This window comes from Marmota marmota, unplaced genomic scaffold (assembly GCF_001458135.2).
Source record: "Marmota marmota marmota unplaced genomic scaffold, marMar, whole genome shotgun sequence".
NCBI classification, from domain to species: domain Eukaryota; kingdom Metazoa; phylum Chordata; class Mammalia; order Rodentia; family Sciuridae; genus Marmota; species Marmota marmota.
The window spans coordinates 10693401-10702029 of NW_026000196.1; the positions used below are offsets into that span (position 1 = coordinate 10693401).

General features: G+C 43.2%; 1 long non-coding RNA gene across 1 annotated transcript; it reads right to left on the reverse strand.

The window, feature by feature from the left end:
- Positions 1-366: 366 nt before the first annotated feature.
- Positions 367-4714, reverse strand: LOC125612522. Its single transcript, XR_007342948.1, has 2 exons — positions 4395-4714; positions 367-1452 (listed from the first exon to the last, which is right to left on the reverse strand). It is a non-coding gene; the product is annotated as an uncharacterized LOC125612522 (long non-coding RNA).
- Positions 4715-8629: the final 3915 nt, after the last annotated feature.

The window sequence follows — 8629 nt, forward strand, 5'->3', positions numbered from 1 at the left end:
GGGTTCCAGTTTGGGGAGATGTCTAAGCTCTAAAGGGAGATGGTGGTGACAGCTGGACAACAGATTGATACTGTGTGATTCCACTCATAGGAGGGACCGCAAGTTGTCAGGTTGACTAGTCAAATTTATAGAGACAGAAAATAGAACAGTGGTTGCCAGGGGATGGGGGGGAGGAAAACGGGAGTGGTGTTTAACAGGGAAAAATCTCTGCTTTGCAAGATAAAGTTCTGAGATAGATGATGGAGACAGTTGCACATTATACGTGTGCTCAAAACCACTGAACGGTACACTAAAAATGGTTGCACTGGTAGAGTTTGTGATTGATTGGTGTGTATGTGTGTGTGTGTGTGTGTGTATCTCCACCATAATTTTTCTATTCTAATTAGTTATACATGACAGTAGCATGCATTTTGACACATCAAACATAAATGGAGTATAACTTCTCATTCTTCCGCTTATACATGAAGTAGAGTTACACAAGTCATATAATCATATACGTACATAGGGTAATAATGTCTGATTTCCACCATGATTTTTTTTTGAGGAGGTGCTGGGGATCGAACTCAGGGCCTTGTGCATGCAAGGCAAGCACTCTATCAACTGAGCTATATCCCCAGCTCCTCCACCACAGTTTTTTAAAAACCAAATTCTCCATTTTTTGGTTGAAGAACTTAGGGCCCAGAGAGGATAAGTGAACTCCAGGTAGATTCCTGGGGATGATAAGAGTTCCCAGAACAATTGCTTAGCTTCTACTTCCACTCCACCTTCCCTCTGGGCATCCCCTGTCCTCCCCATCTTTGGCATGGCCACCTGAAAGCAAAGACTCCTTCACCACGTGCTTGGTCTATTCCTCAGAGGCACTGCTGGCCAGGTAGTCCTTCTGCAGCAGTCTTAGAAAGCAGCTCCTTTTCTTCTTCCTCCTCCATCTACTGCTCAAGGCCAACCTCAAAGCCACCTCCTGTGTATTCAATATGGTCCTGGAAGGCAAAGTTTGTGGGAAGCTTCTGCAACATTTTCGTGGAAACAGCTGAGTCTGGAAGGATGAGCAGAGAGAGGCTGCTGGCTCCTCCTACCCGGCAGCACCAAGGACACCCTCTCTCAGGAACCCTCCACGGTTCCCCCAGGACGCTCTTTTAAAGGGTCTTTCTTAGCTGAGTCAAGCCATCTCCTCGCCAGCTCTCTGGCGCCATCTCGTGTCAGTTTGTTAAACAACCACAAAGAAAAATGGATATTTTCGTCTCTAATCACATTACAGATTTTTTTAAACATAATGTTTTGTTGCAGAAAATATTTTCTCCTGTAGGAGAAAACAAAGTTTACTCATTGTTCCAGCACTGAGTGAGCGAGGTTTAGTTTCCTGAAAATATTCATGGATATTTCAAAAATCATCTTCAGTATGAGAGTTGGTTTTATCCATCCTGCCTTATACATTGCCCTGGAGAAAGAAACAACCTGTTAAAGAAAAGTAAATTTTTGTGTTTAGAAATGAATGCCAGGCAGTAGAAGTAAAACATATTGTAAATTCTGGCTTATAGAAACCCTGTTGTCATGAGTTAGAAAACACACTGCAAGTGTTTTCAAGTACAAATGTCTATAAAAGCAAAGGCAACCCAAAGACATTCCCTCTGTGCTAATAACCAGATCAATACATACAGATCTACTGGACAAAGGGAGGTGGGTTTAATTGCTAAAATCTAAACTGATATCTCAAAAGATGGAAGAAGGAAACAAAAAAAATGTAATTGTGAAGAGAAACCAACTATTGTTTAATCTAGGAAAACTGGTTAATCTAGTAAATCTAGAAGAGACTGAGTGAGTATCCCTTATCCAAAATGCTCAGGACCTGAAGTGTTTCAAATTTCTTTTTTTTATTATTTTTGGAACACGTGCAAATACATAATGAGATATCTTGGGGATGGGACCCAAGTCTAAATGCAAAATTCACTTATGTTTCATATACACCTTGTACACACAGCCTAACGTAGTTTTATGCAATATTTTTCATACACCTGTGTTTTGACTGAGACCGTTCACTTGTGGTTAGGTGTGGAATTCTCCATTTGTCATATCAGAATGCTCAGAATGTTTCAGATTTTGAAGCATTTTGGATTCTAGATTTTAGGGATACTTAACATGTATCTGCAATTTAAGTACAAACACCTCAGAAGTTGAAAGCTTGCTAATTCCTGTGGCATCCTAAACAAATCTTCCTCTGCTCCCCAAAGAAATGAAGAAATGGATGGTGCTTCTGGCAAGTTCCACAGGGAAAGGAGGAAAAGCCACTTTGGAGTTCTAATCCCTCCGCGGGCTATCATGTCTTTGAGAGCACTTTTAATTTTCTGCTGTCCCCACAGGAGGCCTTGAGCTAAAGGGAGACTGCAGGATTGGGACTTGAGCTGTGTTCTTGGGATCCTTCTCAGTTTTTCCACTAGCTGACTCCATGAAGCCTCTGCAGCCTCCAAACACAAGAGAGAAACACAGGACCCCAGGATAGGGAAGGAAGCCTGGCCTTCCACATCTGGGGCCAAGCTGTAAGCCACAGGATTAATTTATAAAGTAGATCCTTACAACATGGTGTAGAGAACATCTCAAAACAGGAAAAAATAGTGCTTCCCCATGGAGAAGGAAAGCAGATGGGGCCTCGTTTTTTCTTCCTTAGGGAAGTGTCAAATTTCCAGAAATACATGTGATGTCATCCCTGTAGTAAAGGGTCTGGCTTGGGGGCTGGAGAGAGATTTTTATCTTAGATAAAACTAACGCATAAAATTTTCCCGCATGTCTGTGTTGCTGGCTGTGTGACCTCCCATGGCCTCAACAGCAGTGCTGGGCTCCAGCCCTCAGCTCCTCATCAAGGTTAGCAGCACCTGCCTCAGGGAAGTGAATGGACCAAGGGAAGCCTCCCTAGGAGAGAGCCTGTCCCAAGTAGGTGCTCAACGCATGGCAGGTGCCACCCTGATGATGGTGAGGAGAATGGAGTGGGCTATCACTTATACAATGCTGCTCCTTGTCTAGCTGGCGTGCACATTCGCTTACCAATAATCTCATTCCAACAGCTCACATTCATGGGGCACGGGCTATACACCAGGCACCATGTGTCCAATTATTTCACTTACCTTGCAGAGCACCCAAAGATAGTTTTAGCTGCTAACTCTACAGATAAGGAAACAGTTTCAGAGAGATTGAGATAAGGTATTAGAATAGGATAGTTGAGAGCCTGGCACAGTGGCACATACCTATAATCCCAGCATTTCGGGAGCCTGAGGCAGGAGGATCACAAGTTCAAAACCAGCCTCAGCAAGTTAGTGAAGCACTAAAAACTCAAGGAGACCCTGTCTCTAAATAAAAATATTTTTTAAAGGGACTGGGGATGTGGCTCAGTGGTTAATCGCTCCTGGGTTCAACCCCCAGTACCAAAAAAAATGAAGAACAGGGGAGCTGCTGTAACAGCCCCCAAACTTCATGGCTTAGCATTGCAAAGATTGACCTCTCCCTCATATTCTTGTTGGCAGTGGCATGAAAGAAAGAACCTACTATGGCATTCAAGGAAACAGATTCTTTCCATATTGAGTCTGCCACCTCCCACACCTGTGTCTGCCACCTGGCCTGGTGCTCCCAGCTACAGGTAAGGGAAGAAAGAGTAAGAAAATCCATTGTTGTTACCCACTTCCACCAGAGGAGACATGTGGCACTTCTGCTCAGAGCCCACCATCTAAAACCAGTCTCTGGGTCCCATCTAGATGCAAGGAGTTGAGAAATAGTCCATCAGTATTCCCAGGAAGAAGCAGAGAACAGAAACGGCTACTGGTGAGGAGCAGTAGTTTCTAGTATGTAAACTTGCCTAAGGTTGCACAGCCTGCAAGAACGGAAGTGAGACATGAATCCAGGTAATCTTAAATCTACACCCTAATCTCCTAATCGCTGAGCAACACGGTCATCTGTCATCTAGGAAATGGTGGGTGTTTTAAAACAGAACCCCCAAATTCTTTACCATGCCTCTAAATAAAAGATGGGTCAACCATGTTCATATATGAAAACAACACAGTAAATCCCACCAAAATGTACATCCATAAAAAAATGGGATCCTAACTAGAGTAAGATATATTCCTCCATGTATAATTACATCAAAATTGATTCTGCTGTCATGTATAACTTTTTTAAAAAAACAAATAAATAAATAAATAAATAAGGTGGGTCAATGTTGAATCTGGGCTCTTTTAGTCCTTAACCAATAGAAAACAGCAGAAATGACACTGTGACTGTGTCCAAGTCTTGAGACAGCTTCTACTTCCTAACTTGTGGAACCCAGCTGCCAGCCTTTCAGGAAGCCTAAGCCTATCAGGAGACCACATGGAATGACCAACAAAGCGTCCCAGCCATCACCCAGAATCACCCACCAAACGTGCAAGTAATGATGCTTCCAGATGTTTCCAGACCCCAGCAATCAAGTTTTCCTCAGCTTTTGAGACTTCCTGGCTGAAGCCCAGATGTCATGAGGCAGAGACCCCCATTATGGATATGTCCCACCAAATTCCTTCTTCACTCAGTTCCAAGGATCCTGGGGTCCTGTGGATGCTTCTTTCTCACGGCTCTTAGTCACTCTGATGGGGAAATCAGCTCCTCCATCAAAATATCGTGCTTCCTGAGGTTAGAGAAGGAAAGTCAAACCTTCAACAGCTTTCAGTATGACAGATACTGCATGCTTTACTAGACAAAAACAGAGATTGCTTTCAATGAAGTGCCATCTATAATCCCACTATAGGTTAAATAGAAATTTGAGGCTAGCCTAGGAATTCATATATTTTATATGAAGAATACTACTCAAAACCTAAAATCCAATGATACAAATGAATGTTTACAGTTGTTGTGTTTCATATGCTCATACTCTAGTACCAAATTTGTTGTTGTTGTTTTTGTTTTCTTGATGGGGGGGAGGTTATTTTTGCTTTTGTTTGTTGGTTTTGGTTTTGGTTTGTATTTTGGCTTGGGGGATTTTGTTGTTGTTGTTGTTTTGGTCTCTTGGGGATTTTATTTTGAGATAGGATCTCATTAAGTTCCTGAGCCTGCCTTGAACTAAGATCCTCATACGTTAGCCTCCCAAGTCTCTGGGATTATAGGCGTGTGCCACCATGCAAGGTTCAGTACCATATTTTTTTTTTTAATGTGATACTGAAGATTGAACCTAGTGCCTCACACCTGCTAGGCAAGCACTCTACCACTAAGCTACAACCCCAGCACCCCTAGTACCAAACCTTTTAAACTGATGTTTTTGAAGCACCAAGATGACTATTTTATCAAGAAAACTTAGCAATGCCCTAAATATCTAAATAATTTTTTTAAAGAGGAGCTTATGTAATGAATGTGATATGGCCAGAGTCCAGCCTATTCAATCTCCCTGTTCCCTTCAGACTTGCTAGGATCCTCTGGGGAACTTGGGTCTCATGAAACTCAACCTTCCAATCATAAATTAGTCTGCATTTTCATGATCCAGCACCAGAGAGCCCAAGGCTGGACCTCAGCTTGCTCCACATTCATCATTCTATTTGTACCTAGGATGATCGAGATTCCTGTTGCAAACAATTGAAAAGAGTCTCATTCCAAATCACCAAGTTTAACTCTTTTGGAAATAGGTCTCCATTAAAGTGAAAGTCACTGTAGTGTATCCTGGGAAATTAAACAATTTAGTAATGCCATGCCTCAGTAAGATGAGACTTCTGCAAATCTCAAACCAGAAAATGGCTAAAAAGAAATTCAATAATAAGGCAATACGCAGGGGCCTTGACAGTGGACAAAGCATAAATAAGCTTAGAAAATAATAAAGAACGTAAGAAAATAATTACATGATGTCTTTAAACATAATGAAACCATCTCATTAAACCTAAGTTAATTTAAAGGTCAACAATGCATAATTTATGTGGGCTCATAAAATGTATTATGTAAATCATGATTAAATCAATGACCTCTTCTTTTCTCATTTCTGTCCTGGTAACTGCAGAAATACCAAAGCACTAGTATGTGTTATACGATAACAACAAATCTAAAAGACAGCATGTTTTCCTGAGGTTATTTCTGATAAAAATAAATCAAAGCCCACTGATGCCAAGTTCATTGATGTTTTATCAAATTCCATGACACCATGTTCCAAGAGATCATCATGGTAAGGGAGGAGCTGTTGAAAAGACCATAGGAGGAACAAGAACAGCCCAAAATAAAACTTGGCAGTTTCAAAACCTGTCTGGGAACTGTCCCATGAGCCTGGGGGAGGATGTGAGTCCCTGTGGAGGAAAAGGCCTGATTCAGTCAGCATTCCCCTGTTTGGGGCCCTGGGAATACAGATGTGCACACAACAAAAACCCCTGCCTTCACGGAATTCACATCCTTGTGAGGGGAGATCACTAATTAACAAGTTGGTTATGCCTGTGGAGATAAGCTCAATCAGGGAGGATGGAAAAGGACTGAAAGAATTGGTGGAGCTAGGGATTTAAGATGTTTAAAATAGGGTGCTGGAAACTGAGAAGACAAAAGGGGAAAAGATCCTGTGGCAAGTGCAGGGAATAGCAAGGTCATTTTGAGAAGCACAGTGGTTAAAATGGACAGTAACAGGACACAAAGTCAGAGGAAAGGTAGAGTGGGGTTGGGACATTCACTGGCCGACAGTGCAGCTGACTACAAGGTGTTGTGGGTGGAATGCTTGCATCCCCCCTTAAATCCATATGTCAAAATTCTAACCCCCAGTGTGATGACGTTAGGAGGCAGGGTCTTTGGGCAGGAGATTGAGCTATGAGAGTGACTGGGGAACGGGATTAGTGTTCAAATTACAAGGGACACAAGAGCCTGCTCCACCTCTCCTTGCTTTCTCCTCTATACTACGTGAGGATATAATGAAAAGATAGCCATCTGCCAAGCAGGAAATGGGTCCTCACTTGACACCAGATCTGCCTGCACCTTGATCTTGGACTTCCAGCCTCTAGAAGTGAAAAAGCTAAAGATTTGTGATCTAAGCCACCAGTTGATGGTATAATTTTTATAGCAGCTGAAACTGATTAAAACACAAGAATTTGAATTTTGGTTGTAAGGGAGATGGGTCACCAGTGGTTTACTAAAAAAAAAGGAATAAAGCCAGGCATGATGGTGCACACCAGTAATCCCAGCAACTAGGGAGCCTGAGGCAGGAGGATTGCAAGTTCAAGAACAATCTCAGGGAAAATGGCGGTGAATGGAGTGCATCACCCCCGTGTACCGCGTCACTGCGCGGGTGAATAATGAGTTAGAACGGCCAAAAGCTATCTTGTTAGGAATTTCCAGCAAAATTGGGGTGCACCGAAACCTAGAGGAAGGATTTCCATCGCCCGAGGATCGGTTACTGGGGCTCAACCGCGAGTGAACTGTCCGCCCGGAGATTCAAGCTGCTTGCTCGGCAGCCAGCCCCGCTGCTAGAGACTGCGGCGCACCGGGAAACAGCATGCTAGCAACGCAGAGAAACGGTGCTGCAGATTCTGTGGGCTCCTGCCGGCTGTGCCCGCACTGTGCTCCGGGCTGAGTTCTGGGTTTGAGACGGGAGAAGGAAGCGGTCCAGTTCTGTCCTCCACACCGGACAGCCCACCGAGGAAGCCAGCAGCAACCATCTTGGAGAGATGATGTCACCATCGCCAGTTTCTGACAGATTGCAGCCCATTCAGCGAAAGAACAGGTGTGTGTCATTTAGACCATCTCCCATACAGCGGGGAAATCGCATAAAATCTCTCCCTGGCTTTCCGGGGGCGTGATTAACAGGGTGAGCGTGAATAGAGGCGTGGGAAAAGGTAAAGGCACCTGACCTCCAACTCCCTCCTCCCCCCAGCAGCAAAAACGAAACCTGTCTCGCCAGCTCTCGGAGGAGGGGCTAGTGGAGGGAATCCAAACAATAAGGTGCTGGTTCCCAAAAGCCGCACTCCACATCCAGGAAACTGCAGGCCCAGAGTGTAGCTTGAACTGCCAAGAGGTATCACACTGGGAAAGGCCTGGCTGGCAGGAGAAGCCAGGGGACTAGAGACCAGGAATAAACCTAAGCTAACAGGTTTTGAGAGACACCAGGGTGGGGAGGAGGGAGCGGCCTCACACGGATTGTTTCCTACAGCAGGAGGGCAAAATCTTGGCCCAGAAGGCACAGCACCACCTACTGGAAGCAAAGAAAATAGAAGCCTAACAGTGCCCCCTTTTTTTTTAATTTTTTAATTTTTTTTAATTTTTTAATTTTAATTTTTTTCTTTTTTATATTTATATTATTATTTAATTGTAATTTTTATTTTACTGCATTTTATTATTATTTTTTTGTTATCATTTCTTTTTCTTTTCTATTCTTTTCTCTTTCCTCTCTCCCTCTCTCTTTCTTGGTTTGCTTCATTACCTTTTCCCCATCTTTCCTCTTAAGCATGACCACCCAGATTATGTACAACTTACTAAATGCAAATAGATGAATACTACGAATTGGTCTATAGTCCACCTAAGCCCTTAACTACCCCCAAGTACTCCTGTCTATTCTCTTGTTAATATCCGCCTGCATTAGAGCAACCCCCCAAAGAAGCTAACATATACTAACCTCCATACCATCAAATCGCCCGACCTCAACATAAAATCCTAAGTTCAAACCTCA